The 16,538-nt window shown below is 42.9% G+C and overlaps 1 pseudogene; it reads left to right on the forward strand.

Moving 5' to 3' along the window:
* The first annotated feature begins 14,270 nt into the window (after positions 1-14,270).
* Positions 14,271-16,132, forward strand: LOC102273266 (isopentenyl-diphosphate Delta-isomerase 1 pseudogene; annotated as a pseudogene).
* The last annotated feature ends 406 nt before the right edge of the window (positions 16,133-16,538 follow it).

Below are 16,538 nucleotides of genomic sequence, written 5' to 3' on the forward strand. Positions count from 1 at the left end.
TCACATCCCCACAGAGTGCCTACAGGGCCTCTCTGGGAAAAGGGCCGATGAACAGGAAAATATATGATGGCTATCTGAGGCCAGACCCAGTCTGCTGTCTGCCGGTCTGGCTCCTGCTTGGAGGAATGAGGCAGGGAGAAGCCATGGAAACTAACCAAGCATGTCAGTCAAAGGGAGCAGCTGAGCTCACTTTCTGCATGAGGGGTACAAGAAGGACAGAGCCACGGATGCCTGAAATGAAGAAAGCACTGGTTTGCCCAAACGAAGGAGGTTGGTGTGACTGTTCTGAACCCTTGTAGCTTGAAGGGGAGGGGGCCTGGCATGATGAACCCACAGCCAAAGCCCAGGGCAGGAGAGCATGGTCTCCAGATACACTGCCTGGGCTTCAGTCCTGGCTTTACCAGTTGTGAGACCTTGGACAGCTTACTAAACCTCTCTTTGCCTCATTCCTCATCTGTAGGTGAGGATCACAGCACCTACTCATGCAGTTGTTGCGAAGGCTTGGGACAATTTTTGTTTCTTTAGTTTCCATGAGTTAGAATGTGAAGTACTTAGATTAGTGCCTGATACAGTGTGATTTTGTGGCCACAGCAGCAAAGACCACATGGCCTCAGAAAGTACCTCAACAGTCAATACCAAACTCTTCTCACCCACCCCCAGCCCCAAACATGCCCCTCCTCAGCCAGCCCTGTCAATTTCAAACATTTCAACTTGCTTAAAGACTTGAAAGTCTTGCTGAAAGACCTTAAAACACACTTGTTTTTACACTTCACTTGCTTAGCCCACTATCTATGTATATTCATCTCATTAAAGTTGAAATTAGGTTTAAACTGTAGTTAAATTTTTAAAAGTTATATTTAAAATATTTAAAAGTTATATTCATGAAGCAATTCTACAAGAAAAATTGAAAATGTCAGATCAGATCAGATCAGTTGCTCAGTCGTGTCCGACTCTTTGCGACCCCATGAATCGTGGCACGCCAGGCCTCCCTGTCCATCACCAACTCCCGGAGTTCACCCAGACTCACGTCCATCGAGTCAGTGATGCCATCCAGCCGTCTCATCCTCTGTCGTCCCCTTCTCCTCCTGCCCCTAATCCCTCCCAGCATCAGAGACTTTTCCAATGAGTCAACTCTTCGTGTGAGGCGGCCAAAGTACTGGAGTTTCAGCTTTAACATCATTCCTTCCTTCATGGGAAATAGATGGGCACACAGTGGAAACAGTGTCAGACTTTATTTTGCTGGGCTCCAAAATCACTGCAGATGGTGACTGCAGCCATGAAATTAAAAGACGCTTACTCCTTGGAAGGAAAGTTATGACCAATCTAGATAGCATATTCAAAAGCAGAGACATTACTTTGCCAACAAAAGTTCATAAGGCTATGGTTTTTCCTGTGGTCATGTATGGATGTGAGAGTTGGACTGTGAAGAAGGCTGAGCACCGAAGAATTGATGCTTTTGAACTGTGGTGTTGGAGAAGACTCTTGAGAGTCCCTTGGACTGCAAGGAGATCCAACCAGTCCATTCTGAAGGAGATCAGCCCTGGGATTTCTTTGGAAGGAATGATGCTAAAGCTGAAACTCCAGTACCGGCATAGAAAAAACAAAAAAGATTGAGAAGAAACCCCCAAAATGTAAAAATAGCAGTCTCTATGTGGTAGCCTTGTAGGTACTTCTTATGTTCAGGTTTTTCACATTTTCCCACAATAAGCCTTAACAATCAGAAAATAAAAATAATCAGCTTCCCCAGTGGCTCAGCAGTAAAGAATCTGCCTGCAATGCAGGAGATCCAAGAGACGTGGATTCAATTCCTGGGTCAGAAAGATCCCCTGGAGAAGGGTATGGCAACCCACTCTAGTATTCTTGCTTGGAGAATCCATGGGCAGAGAAGCCTGGCGGGCTACAGTCCACGGGGTCGCAGAGAGTTGGACACGACTGAAGCAACTAAGCACACATGCATTCAATAAAAACAGTAAATCTTTTTTAATATAGTTGGAAAGTCAATTTTCCTGTCACACTCTCATTATTTCTGCTCTTTACTACAGATAAGCACTGGTCTTTTTGTTTTTTAATTAATTAGTTAATTTGGCTATACCGGGTCTAACTTGGTGGCACTTTCATGGTGCCCTGCAGGATCTTTTAGCTGCGGTATGTGGGATCTAGTTCCCTGACCAGGGATCAGACCCGGATACCCTGCATTGGCAGCACAGAGTCTTAACCGCTGGACCACCAGGGAAGTCCCCTTGAAGTCTTTTCTAAGATTTCCCCTTGAGAGACCCTGGGTGCCCTTAGCTGGAAGCAGAAGGCGCTGTGGCAGAGGGGCACAGGCACAGCTGGGTGACTTTCTGGAGCCCCCTCCAAAGCCACCTCCTCAGGCACCTTAGCTGGGGCTGTTTATCTCCAAGACGCTCCTGCCTTCAGTTCTAGAACACAGGCCTGCAAGACTGCCGCTGGCCTTGGTTTCTGAGAAAACTTTTTCCAGGCTTCACCTCTGCTGCTGCTGCTGCTAAGTCGCTTCAGCCGTGTCCAACTCTGTGGCATGAGTACTGGAGTGAGTTGCCATTGCCTTCTCCCTTCATCTCTGGGTGGGTTATAACCACCCACCGGTAGAGTCAAAGGGGCACTCATTTTTCTGCACTTCCAGGGACTGACCATATTTTCTGACTGGGAAGTTGGGTTTTACTGAGGAAAAGGTCCACTTGGTCAAGGTGGACTCCAAGGGGAGGGTGAGATCTGCCGGCTGGTTAAGGATAAGGGAGTGAGGAACTGTGGAGCGGAGGGAAGACAGTGGTAAGCTTCTGGAACCTCAGGAACTTCTCCACATGGGTCCTGACTGTTAGCAGCCGCCTGCTCCCTGGTGATTAGCAGGAAAACTCTTGAAATGGAAACGGGTCAGTGTGCTTGCCTTTGATAGCAGCAAGAAAGAGGGAAGCAGGGAGTTCTGGGCAGCCCTCCTCAGCACTCCAAAGAGTAGAAGGGTGAAGGGCGGGTCAAGGCCTCCTGCAGAGGGGGGAACATTTCTGAGAGGATGGTCCTGATACAGGGGACTCTGGGCTGAGCAGCGCAAAGTCCAGTGTGGAGCCCCCAGCAAAACTCATTTTCACATTATAAACCCCACATCCTAAGTGAAGCTCAGGAAGCTTGATTTAAAACCCACATAGAGACTTCCCTCGGAGAAGGCAATGGCACCCCACTCCAGTACTCTTGCCTGGAAAATCCCATGGATGGAGGAGCCTGGTGGGCTGCAGTCCATGGGGTCGCTAAGAGTCGGACACAACTGAGCGACTTCACTTTCACTTTTCACTTTCATGCATTGGAGAAGGTAATGGTAACCCACTCCAGTGTTCTTGCCTGGAGAATCCCAGGGACGGGGGAGCCTGGTGAGCTGCCATCTATGGGGTCACACCGAGTCGGACACAACTGAAGCAACTTAGCAGCAGCAGCAGCAGCAGCAGCGGCAGCAGCAGCAGCAGCGGCAGCAGCAGCAGAGACTTCCCTGGTGGTCCAGCAAGACTCTGCACTTCCACTGCAGGTGGACGCTGGTTCCATCTGTGGTTGGGGAGTTAAGATTCCATATGCAGCAAGGCCCAGCCAAAAGAATAAAAAAAAATAAAACCCAGGTAAATATCAATAGTAACTTGTTGAATTTTTAGAGGTCAAAGACACTTCTTCATAGTATGTCATCTTTTAAGTTTGTCTACAACGTCTTCATTGTTTATTTGAAGATGTAAATAGACACTTTACTTACTTAACTTTATTCATTTAACCAACACTTAGCTATAGTATTTGCCTGGTTCTGTTCTAAGTCCTTCAGAAAAAGATCAACACATTGAAACTACTGTATTTTATCTTAAAACTAGAAAATAATTAATTTAAAAATCTCACTCCATATTTTTTTGTAATTTTTAAGAGAAAAAAATAAAATTTTTTTTTGCCTGGCTTTAACACAAAATTCAAGGCCATAGGTGCTTTCAACTAGATTGACGGAGTCTCTTTGTAGTTGTCATTTCTCTATTTTAGGCATGAAACTCAGCCAACTTATCTATCAGTCATCCTACAGATTTCAGGAAGTATATGAAACAGTGAGGACCTCCCCCGTTAGGCCTCTATGTGTCCAGTTAACCTGCCAGGCCCTACTGTGCTTGGTAATGAATGGTGCCCCACCATTCAGTTGGGGAGCAGAGGTTGAGCCCCCATGACAGAGACACACAGAGGCTTAACTTCCTGTGGACAAGAGATTAACAGGTGTTATCTGATGCCTGAGGAGTGGGCTCCTTGTCCATTTTCCACCGTGCCTTCATGCCACAAACGATGTCCACTTCTATCCCAAGAAGCCTGTGAAGGAACGCCCCCTCCCACAGATGCGGTTTCGCAAGTACCTCCCATGAAAAATCAGATCTCTGAGGAAACCACAGGGCCTGAGTCTGACTGTTCTTGTCACAGGCTCTCTTTGTTCCAAAGGTGATCAAAGAAGCAGCAAGAAGCAAAGCTGGCAGCATTTCCAGGCCAGGAAAAACACTGGACCTTGTTTTTAAAACCCTCTGCTCCACTGATAATTTGCCCCAAGGTGCTCAGCTAAGATATTTCAAGGGCAGATAGCCAAGTGTATTAGAGCTTTTCCCCTTTCATCTATCAAAGCACTGGATTGAGAAAGTCATTTTATATCCAGAAAACTATATATATGCCTCTCTGTTCTGAAAGCAGAAAATTATTACCAAAAAATTATTTTGTAGAAAATCTTTTAAAAATCTAAGTAAAAAAATATATCCTGTTCTATTCCAAGGAACACTCTTGGAATGACTATGTTGGAAGTTGCTTTATTTAATGGAAAGCAAATAAATTTATGGGCTGAAATTAAGTAAGTCATCAGGAAATCAGTGAATGGATCTGAATGCATCACTTAACCTGCTGTCCTTCATTTTCTCTGATAGACGATGAGAGCTACCTTTACTTGCAAAATTAATAGTCCTAGTTGGTTTGGGGAGGCTTTGTTTGTTTTTTAGTTTTTGGCCCAGCCTAACAGCATGTGGGATCTTAGTTCCCGGACCAGGGATGGAACTGGCACCCCCTGCAGTGGAGGCAGAATCCTAACCACTAGACCCTCAGGAAGTTCTAGTCCTACTTGTTTTATCTCATGGTGAGGGAGGTCTTGAAATCCCAGCCAATCTTTCTCTTAAAATGTAGTCTCAACTCTCCAATCTGCAAATGACAGTGGCTCAGTACTTCTGTTCTGCTTTAGAATGAAATTGAATGATATTACATTTAGAATGAAATAGAATGTAAGACAGTAAATTACAAGGACTTTGGATTAAAAACCCAGAAGGAGATAAGAAAAGGGATAGTGTAAAAACAGGGGCCTGAACTATAACAGGGGGTAGAATATTGAGGGTTTTTTTTTTTTTCTTGTTTTGTTTTGTTGTTTTGCCAGTTTTTACCTGTCCTTGCCAATTTCCTGACCATGGGTTGTCAGATTTTTATCTGTTGGAGGTCAAGGGAACCTGAGAGGAATCTGTGAACCCTCAAATTTGACAGGTTAAAATGTTGTTGTATGAGGGTGTGTTGATTCTAAGATACGCCCACAAATTCTTTGATAATTCTCCCCTCCAACAAGGAAAGTTGATTCCTCTCCCCTTCCTCGTGTGCTTGTTCGGTGACTTGCTCCCAGAAACTCAGTCATAAAGGCACTGCCTACAGGCCCTCCTTGCTTTCTCTTTCAGTTCACCTGAGGAAAGCCAGCCACCACATTGTGAGGACGCCAGCAGCCCTCACCAGCCACATGAGTGAGCCACCTCAGAAGGGGGTCCGCCCGACCCAGTCCAGCCTGTGGGCCAGGGTTTCTCAGCTTCAGCACTCTTGCCTTTTCGGGCTGGATCATTTTTGTGTGTTGAGCTCTCTAGTGCGATGAGGAGGTTTAACAACATCTCTGACCTCCACTCCCTAGATGCTGATAGCACACACCACACTCTTGGTGATAATCAAATGTGTTTTCAGACATTGTCAAATCTCCCCTGAGAGGCAAAGTCACCCTCAGCTGACAGCCACTGTGTTAGATGACTGCAGCCCTGGTCGACTTCTCAACTTTAACCTCATGAACCAGAATCTCCCAGCTAAACTGCTTCTGAATCCCTGACCCACAAAAACTGTGAGCTAATAAGCCACTAAGTTCTTAGGGGTGATTTATTATGCAGCCATAAGTTCAGTGGGCATGTGAATTTTCAGAGGGAAACAAAGGTCTTTCCCTTTCTTCGGGTTCCTGGGGGCACCTGACCCTAAAAGGTTTAAGAACCCTGGATCTTGTCCAGCCTCCTAACCTAAGTAAAAATCGTTTCTACAACATCCTTGGGTATAGGTCAAACATACACTACTTGGATACTTCCAGTATTCCTACTTCATAACATCATTCAGTTCATTTTTTTTCTCAACAGTGACTTGTACTGAGCCAAAATCTACTGCATGAGCTCCTGCCTGTGTGGCTGGTGACCTGTGTATTTTCATTTGTCCTTCCCAGCTCCTCAATCCCTATCAAACTTAGCTTTCCTCTGCCCTGTCTTCTTTTTTTTTTTTAAGACCCCTGTTAACCTAGTAAAATGTTTCTTGCTACTGAAAATATCAGCTCCAAAAGATAGTGCATATTCTGTGTAGCATTTGTGGAATAAGAATGCCAGGCAAGGGGCTTCCCTGGTGGCTCAGTGGTAAAGAATCCACCTGCCAATGCAGGAGACACGGGCTTGTTCCCTGTTTTGGGAGGATCCCACGTGCTGAGGAACAAATAGGTCCATGCTCCACAACTATTGAGCCTGTGCTCTAGAGCCCAGGAGCCACAACTACCGAGCCCACGTGCCACAACTACTGAGCCCGCTCACCCTACAGCCCGTGCTCTGCAACAAGAGAAGCCACTGTAAGGAGAAACCATGCACCACGACAAAGAGTAGCCCCGACTCATTGCAACTAGAGAAAGCCTGCTTCCAGCAGTGAAGACCCAGGACAACCAAAAATAATAGATAAATGAAAAAAGAAGTAGAAGACGGGGTGCCTTGCCCTGGGTACTCTGAGTCTGGATGCCTAGATGTGCCGTAACCATCAATCACCACGAGAGGAGCTCTCTCAAGGAAAAGGTGATGTGCTGAGAAAGGCAGAGCAAAAAGACAGAAGGACCCAGGCCCTGCTAATCTCCCCAAATTGCACACCCACCAGCCCGAGGCTGCCCTCCTCCAGCAGTCTCGTTACCTGAGAGAGTACTACTTTATTGTTTAAAGTCACTCAATGGCACCCCACTTCAGTACTGTTGCCCGGAAAATCCCATGGATGGAGGAGCCTGGTAGGCTGCAGTCCATGGAGTTGCTAAGAGTCAGACACGACTGAGCGACTTCACTTTCACTTTCCACTGTCATGCATTGGAGAAGGAAATGGCAACCCACTCCAGTGTTCTTGCCTGGAGAATCCCATGGACGGAGAAGCCTGGTAGGCTGCAGTCCATGGGGTCGCACAGAGTCGGACACGACTGAAGTGACTTAGCAGTAGCAGTGAGGGTAGTCTGTTACTTGCAAAGATCCTAACTGATACAATTAAGAATTCTCAATATATAAAGGACTCACTACATAAAGGCCACCTGACATGAAGAGCCAACTCATTGGAAAAGACCCTGAGGCTGGGAAAGACCGAAGGCAGGAGAAGGAGGCGACAGAGGATGGGGTGGCTGGATGGTATCACCGACTCAACAGACACGAGGTTGAGCAAACTCCTGGAGACAGCGAAGGACAGGGAAGCCCAGCATGCTTCTGTTCATGGAGTCACAAAAAGTTGGACACAACTTAGCAACTGAACAACAACAACACAAAGGACTTTAAAAAGATATTCCTCATGAGGGAACGCTCAGGGGTGGGAAGTGTGTGTGTGCGCTAGCATGTGTGTTTGCCCCAAGGGAACAGCAACATCTAAGGAACAAATGAAACAGAACAGGAAGGCAGAGGAAGATAGGGGGATAAGAAGCCAAGAGCTAAATATAGACAAAAACCCAAATATATCGTTCAAGAGGAGATTATGTTTAGAAGAGGAATTAGAATGATACAGGAAGAAATCAAGAAGAAGTGCTGAATAACTTTGGGAATTTTAAAATGCTGATGATTAATGGAAAGGCAATACAGTTTTCAAACACAGAGGCCCAGGGAAAGGACAAGAATTAAAGGACTAAGGTAGTAGGAGAAAGCACCAGTTCTAGGACCAGGTGAGAGGAAGCAAATGCAAAAATACCTATTAGATACTCATTCTGTGTTTGCTCATGCAGGTGACACAATAAATCCAAGAACAATTGAAGCCAAAGTACAAGATTTTCTCTCAAAAAAAGCAATGGAGAACATTCTATCCTGCACATAAGATGCATACAATAAATATTGCTTGAATCAATTAGGAACAATATTTGATCAAGAAGCCAATTGTTGGGTTAGGGTTATTGTGTCTTTGGAACACAGGGAAAGGAAAATTAGCAGAGTGGCTAGAGTGATTCTGGAAGGGACCATGGGATATATGAACTGGGTCTTGAAATTTACAGAGAATTTATTTGGGCATGGAAAAATGTGTAGAGAATTAATGATATTGTGGTGGGTCATTAAATTCTTAGTCATAGATGCCTGGCAGTTGCTGCAGTCTAAATAAGTCCTATTATTATGATCCAGAGACAAGCATGTTATCAATGCAGTAGAAATGAATGTGTGACTAATTGTTTTTAATTTAAAAAGTAAAAAGGATTTCATTCAAACAGAAAAATGTATGAAAAAACTTGAGTGACTAATATAATCTTTGTGCCACTCTTTTCAATGTTAGCAATTCTTACATTTTTTAATTAATAAACAGGCACCACAAAGAAGCTTAACTGAAAGAGAGTCTTTGTTAAGCTTGGTGCTTATGTCACTAAGAAATTGAAGCTGTCATAGTCACCCTGAAGTGAGGAGCATAAGCTGCCTGACTGCTTCTTGACTGCTTCTTGCTAGTCACGTGATGATGAAAAGTTTTTTAAACTCTAGGAACATCAGTAAAATAAAGATAATAGTAGTGCTTCTCTCGATAGATTGTGAGAATTAACTGAGAAAAATGAAGGTAGTGATAATTAATGAGGTGGCTCAGACGGTAAAGCGTCTGCCTGCAATGTGGGAGACCCGGGTTCAGTTCCTGGGTCAGGAAGATCCCCTGGAGAAAGAAATGGCAATCCACTCCAGCACTCTTGCCTGGAAAATCCCATGGACAGAGGAGCCTGATAGGCTACAGTCCATGGGGTCACAAAGAGTCGGACACGACTGAGCGACTTCACTTTCACTTTTCACATACTAAGTATTCTTAATTAAAAGCTAAAAAGCTCAACGAAAACTAAGATCATGGCATCCGGTCCCATCACTTCATGGGAAATAGATGGGGAAACAGTGGAAACAGTGTCAGACTTTATTTTGCTGGGCTCCAAAATCACTGTACATGGTGACTGCAGCCATGAAATTAAAAGACGCTTACTCCTTGGAAGGAAAGTTATGACCAACCTAGATACCATATTCAAAAGCAGAGACATTACTTTGCAAACAAAGGTCCATCTAGTCAAGGCTATGGTTTTTCCTGTGGTCATGTATGGATGTGAGAGTTGGCTTGTGAAGAAGGCTGAGCGCTGAAGAATTGATGCTTTTGAACTGTGGTGTTGGAGAAGACTCTTGAGAGTCCCTTGGACTGCAAGGAGATCCAACCAGTCCATTCTGAAGGAGATCAGCCCTGGGATTTCTTTGGAAGGAATGATGCTAAAGCTGAAACTCCAGTACTTTGGCCACCTCATGCGAAGAGTTGACTCATTGGAAAAGACTCTGATGCTGGGAGGGATTGGGGGCAAGAGGAGAAGGGGACAACAGAGGATGAGATGGCTGGATGGCATCACTGACTCGATGGACGTGAGTCTGAGTGAATTCCGGGAGTTGGTGATAGACAGGGAGGCCTGGCGTGCTACGATTCATGGGGTCGCAAAGAGTCGGACACGACTGAGCAACTGATCTGATCTGAAGTCATTATATAGGACTTCCCTGGTGGTTCAGAGTATAAGGAATCTGCCTTTGGTGCAGGAGACCTGGGTTTAATCCCTGGGTCAGGAAGATCCCCTGGAGAAAGGAATGGCTACCCTTATTATATAAAATTTTATAAAGTAAAAATTATTATATAAATACATAATAACAATTATCACAGGCATGCAAAACAGTCTAAGGCCTAAAACCAAGTGGGCCAGAAAAAAGAAAAAAGTAATGACCAATAATTATGAAATAATCACCAAATAACCAAAGTTACCTACTATTGACATTTTGGTATATTCCCTTCCAGTCTTTTCTCTATATAAAATGTTTTGGTTGTAACCATACTACATGTACAATTTTGCATCCTACTTTTCTTTAAAATTTACCACCTTCAAATCAATGATATATTTCTAAATCTTTCCGTGTACAGTCTTCTGAGCTCTTTGTTATTTATAATGTTTTTGAATTTGCAGAAAAGCTGTTTTTGAATTTGCAGAAAAACCTTCGTTATTGGGGTCTCTGAAGTGTCAGTCTGCCTTGGGCAGTGATGCTCTTCACCCTGTTCTGTGATTCTTGAGGGCAGTGGGCACCGTCTGATTCAACTTTGTTCTCTTAGCTCTAAGCAGGTAAGTGCCTGACATCAGGGCAGGACTGAGGATACTTTGGCTGAATGAATGAATGAGTAAATGAGTTAACAGGGATGCAGGTTGCTTGAAGTTTATTTAAAGACTGAGGAGATCATTTTAAGGTCAACCAGCTTTATTTGATTTGAATACTCTCTCATGCACATGTGGCAAAACAGTATCATGTCTAGATTCAGTTCAGTTCAGTTCAGTCACTCAGTCGTGTCCGACTCTTTGCAACCCCATGAACCGCAGCATGCCAGGCCTCCCTGTCCACCACCAACTCCCGAAGTCCACCCAAACCCATGTCCATCAAGTCGATGATGCTATCCAACCATCTCATCCTCTGTCATCCCCTTCTCCTCCTGCCCTCAATCTTTCCCAGCATCAGGGTCTTTTCCAATGAGTCAGCTCTTCTCATCAGGTGGCCAAAGTATTGGAGTTTCAGCTTCAGCATCAGTCCTTCCAATGAACACCCAGGACTGATCTCTTCCTCTAGGATGAATTGGTTGGATCTCCTTGCAGTCCAAGGGACTCTCAAGAGTCTTCTCCAACACCATCAATTCTTTGGCACTCAGCTTTCTTTATAGTCCAACTCTCATATCCATACATGACCACTGGAAAAACCATAGCCTTGACTAGACGGACCTTTGTTGGCAAAGTAATGTCTCTGCTTTTTAATATGCTGTCTAGGTTGGTCATAACTTTCCTTCCAAGGAGCAAGCGTCTTTTAATTTCATTGCTGCAATCACCATCTACAGTGATTTTGGAGCCCAGAAAAATAAAGTTAGCCACTGTTTCCACTGTTTCCCCATCTATCTGCCATGAAGTGATAGGACCGGATGCCATGATCTTAGTTTTCTGAATGTTGAGCTTTAAGCCAACTTTTTCACTCTCCTCTTTCACTTTCATCAAGAGGCTCTTTAGTTCTTCTTCACTTTCTGCCACAGAGATTTTGACTCTTATTTTTTACACAATCTTAGGTTTTTTCCCAAAAATGGACATTTGGGGTGCCATGCAGAAGTACGCTAAAGATCCAAAAAGCTCAATGAACCTTAAGCAGGAAAAAACTCAAATAGCAACATGCCAAAGGACATTATAATCAAATTGCTAAAAACAAGCAATAGAGATCTTAAAAGTAGAGAAGAACAAAGATACATTACATCTAGAGGACCAAACAGTTTTCATTAGAAACAATGCAAGCACCCACCCCCAAAATGCCCTCTTTAAAATGCTGAAAGATAAAAAGTTACCAGTCTAATGAAATATACTTTCAGATAAGCAAAGGGTGAGAGGGAAATTTCCCTCAGAATTGCATTATTAAGAAATGCTTTTAAAAGAGTTCCTCAGTACTCTTGCCTAGAAAATCCCATGGACAGAGGAGCCTGGTGGGCTGCAGTCCGTGGGGTCGCGGAGGGTTGGACACTACTGAGCGACTTCACTTTCACTTTTCACTTTCATGCATTGGAGAAGGAAATGGCAACCCACTCCAGTGTTCTTGCCTGGAGAATCCCAGGAATGGCAGAGCCTGGTGGGCTGCCATCTATGGGGTCGCACAGAGTCGGACACGACTGAAGCGACTTAGCAGCAGCAGTTCAGTTCAGTTGCTCAGTCGTGTCCGACTCTTTGCGACCCCATGAATCACACCTCCCTGTCCATCACCAACTCGCGGAGTTCACCTAAACTCATGTCCATTGTGTCGGTGATGCCATCCAGCCATCTCATCCTCTGTTGTTCCCTTCTCCTCCTGCCCTCAATCTTTCCCAGCATCAGGGTATTTTCCAATGAGTCAGCTCTTCTCATCAGGTGGCCAAAGTATTGGAGTTTCAGCCTCAACATCAGTCCTTCCAATTAACACCCAGGACTGATCTCCTTTAGGATGGACTGATTGGATCTCCTTGCAGTCCAAGGGACTCTCAAGAGTCTTTCCAACACCACAGTTCAAAAGCATCAATTCTAGAATAAATGAATGGAAAAAATGCAAACACCAATCATAAGCAATCTAAACTAATATCAGACAAAGTAAATTCCAGAAGAAGGAGTACTACCAGAGATTTTAAACATTTTTTCATGATGACAAAAAGGACAATCCATCAAGAAGATAAGAATCCTAAGTATGTGTATACTTAGTAAATGAAATTCAAAATAGAGGAAACCAAAAATGAAATGAGAAATAAATCCACAATGACAGTTTCAAATTTCAACAATTCTCTCTGGGCAATCGATAGGTTAAGTAGAAAGAAAATCAATAGGTGCAGCTTTGAACATTATCAATCAACTCGACCTAACTGTTATTTATAGAACATGACACCTAATGATTGCAAAATACACATTCTTCTCAAGTGCAAATGTAACATTCACCAAGATAGTCTATATCCTGGGCATAAAACAAGTCTCACATTTAAAAGTACTGAAACAGTGTAGAATATGTTCTTTGACCATTAAAGAATCAGAATGGCAACAACAACAACAACAACAACAAAAAATGACAATATCTTCACCTTCCAGGGTAAGTCTCATCCAATTAGATGTTCATGTGGCCTTTTCTATCTCAGTTCAGTTCAAGCAAACTCACTGGTTTGAAGTATTTTCATAGTTGAGACCACCAGGTAGAACTAACCATTCTGTTTCTTTTGCTTGCACTGTATTCGGTATGAATGTCTGTATATAAGTATGAATATATGCCATGCAATAAATACAGAGATTATGCTGATATTTTATGTACAGACACACATATGTAATTCTTATTTTGTAGTCAGTCTCATCTAATCCTTTCATTTTTGATAAAGGACTGACTCTAAAATCAAATTTTAAAAATACGATAAACTACAATGGAATATAATTTGCAAAAATGCTGAGGCAGGATGCTGTACACCTAAAACTAACACAAAAGGTACTTCCCTGGTGGTCCAGTGGCTAAGGCTCCAAGCTCCCAATGCAGGGGCCTTGGGTTCAATCCCTGGTCGGGGAACTCGATCCCACATGCTGCAACTAAAAAAAACATCCTGCGTGCTGCAAGCCAGACCCATGCAGCCGAATTAAAAAACAAAGGAAAACTAACACAATGTTGTAAATCAATGACATTTCTGTTAAAAAAAAAAAAAAGGAAAGAAATGGAAAGAGCCTTGGGAGCACTGCTAGGGCTCAACCTCTCTCCTCTCTCTGCACCTTCAGTCCACCACTTTCTTTTCTGTGGACTGGCTTTTTCTAGCCACAGGGCAGAAAACACAGGCAAAGAAAAGGACACATCTGTGCCGTACCATGTAACCATTTGGCAAGTGACTAAGTCCACTCTTTCCCACCCCATTCCACAATCCTTATAGGAGAGAATCACTGATTCAGTTTCCTATTCTTGAACCAATTACCTGTAGCAAAGTGAGAGAAAGCAAATCTTGGGTAGGAGTTACTTTTGAGCCAATCAGCTGTGACCTGCAAGTCCTAGGGAGACACATTTCAAGCCCAGCTGTGCTTTCTTGGTTCTTGCTGTCTGACTCAGCCCTGGGACCTTCTGCTGCAGCCAGAGCAAGGATATTTAGGACAGGATAGACATGTGCTAACAGTGCCTGAAACAAATATTGACAATTCTGATGAGCAATGATTTCCATTTCTGGTAGTGATGTATATTCTTATCCATGAAAACGACAACAAAATTAGACCTAGAATCAAAATGAATTGTGTCTTGGTTGAAAACATTGCGAAAAGACTATTGCATCAAGCCTTAAGCGTCATCTTATTCAACACAGAAAATCAACTCCTGATACAGCAGAGATCAGATGCTAAAATTTCCTTTCCATTTTGTTTTACCAGCACTTGCAGTTATCCATTAAGTCATAAAGGGGAACTTGAAGAAAATAATGCAACTGAAATACGAAGGGCAGCACAGAGGCCTTTAAAAGCTGAATTAGTGATTTCCACGGCACAGGTTTCCCCAGACGATACTAACTTTTAAAATTTTATTTATTTTTGACTGAATCTGGTCTTAGTTGCAGCAGTGGGATCTTTTTCATTGCAGCACACGGGCTTCTCTCTAGTTTGTGACGCGTGGGCTTAGTAGTTAAAGCATGTAGGCTTAGTTGCCCTGAGGTATGGGGGATCTTAGTTCCCAGACCAGGGGTCAAACCTGAGTCCCCTGCATCAGAAGGCAGATTCTTAATGACTGGACCACTAGAGAAGTCCTTTTTTAAAAACTTTATTGGGATATAGTTGATTTACAATGTTGGGTTAATTTCTACCGTGCAGCAAGTGGATCAGTTATACATATACATATATCCACCCTTTTTTAGATTCTTTTACCATATAGGCCACTACAAAATGTTGAGAAGAGTTCCATGTACTATACAGTAGGTTCTTATTATTTATTTATTATTTGTTCAGGTTATCTATTTTACATATATTAGTGTGTATATGTCAAGCCCAATCATCCAATTTATCCCTCCCCCACACCCTCTGGTAACCAGAAGTTTATTTTCTACATCTGTAACTGTATTTCTGTTTTATAAATAAGTTCATTTGTAGTTTTCTTTTTAGATTCTACATATAAGCAATATCGTATGGTATTGTCTTTCTCTGTCTGACTTGCTTCACTCAGTAGAACAATCTTTAGGTCCATCCATGTTGATGCAAATGACATGATGTCATATTTTGATGGTTGAATAATATTCCATTGTGTATATGTACCACATCTTTATCCATTCCTCTGTTGCTTGACATTCAGGTTGGTTCTACATCTTGTCTATTGTAAATAGTGCTGTCATGAATATTGGTGTGCATTATTCTTTTGGGTAGTGTTTTTCTCTGGATATACTCCCAGGAGTGGTTGCTAAGTCATATGGTAACTCTATTTTTAGTTTTTTAAGGAACCTCTGTAGCAACTATACCAGTTTACATTTCTAACAACAGTGTAGGAGGGTTCCCTTTTCTCCATACCCTCTTCAGCGTTTACTGTGTAGATTTTTTTTTTGACAACAGCCATTCTGATTGGTTGTGAGATGATACCTCATTGTAGTTTTGATTTGCATTTCTGTAATAATTAGTGATGTTGAGCATCTTTTCATGTGCTTTTTAACCATCCATGTGTTTTCTTTGGAGAAATATCTATTTAGATCTTCCATCCATTTTTTTAATTGGATTGTTCATTTTTTCAATATTGAGCTGCATTATCCATTGGTATGTTTTGGAGATTAACCCCTTGTTGTTGTCGGTTGCTTCATTTGCAAATATTTTCTCCCATTCTGAGGGCTGAAAGACAATAATTTTTTAATGAGAATTCACTGTAATCCGATGGCATTTGGGGTGAAATTAGGTGCATTTTGCTTGTGAGGAAGAATGTATTAATAGCTTTGGATTCCAATGCCTGTGAAATTAAGAGCTATTGTTATGTGTCCAAGGGAGAACTAGAAGATTTCTGCAACCAATGGTGTAATCAAGATAACTTCCGGGTTTAAAATGATCTCACAGATTTTTCTTTTCACATGTTGAGGTAACTTTATTTGAATCAGTTCATTGAACATTAGAAAACATGAATATGAAAGTTCATGAATGATTCTACAAGTACTGAAAAACTGGTCCACAATAAAAGGGACTGATGATGACCTCAGGCCTATGACTATCAAACTCAGATGTGTGTTCAACAGTCCTTGAAGCACTTAGGTATCCGCTTTCCCTCAGTGTACTGTCACTTGAATAAACAGGTTCCTTTGAGGAACGACTAGGAATCATTGGTGTTCACTAGCGGATCGAGGGTGCTTCCGCCTAAGAACTTGGCCAGCTCTTCCATCAGTGGGTCCCAGATCTGTATGTAATTTGGCTCAGGGTTGGGAAATGAGCAAGGCATCAAGACTTTTTATTAGGGTGACTGCCTTCCTGTTCCGGAGAAGGCAATGGC

This window comes from Bos mutus, chromosome 16 (genome assembly GCF_027580195.1).
Source record: "Bos mutus isolate GX-2022 chromosome 16, NWIPB_WYAK_1.1, whole genome shotgun sequence".
Classification (NCBI taxonomy): Eukaryota; Metazoa; Chordata; class Mammalia; order Artiodactyla; family Bovidae; genus Bos; species Bos mutus.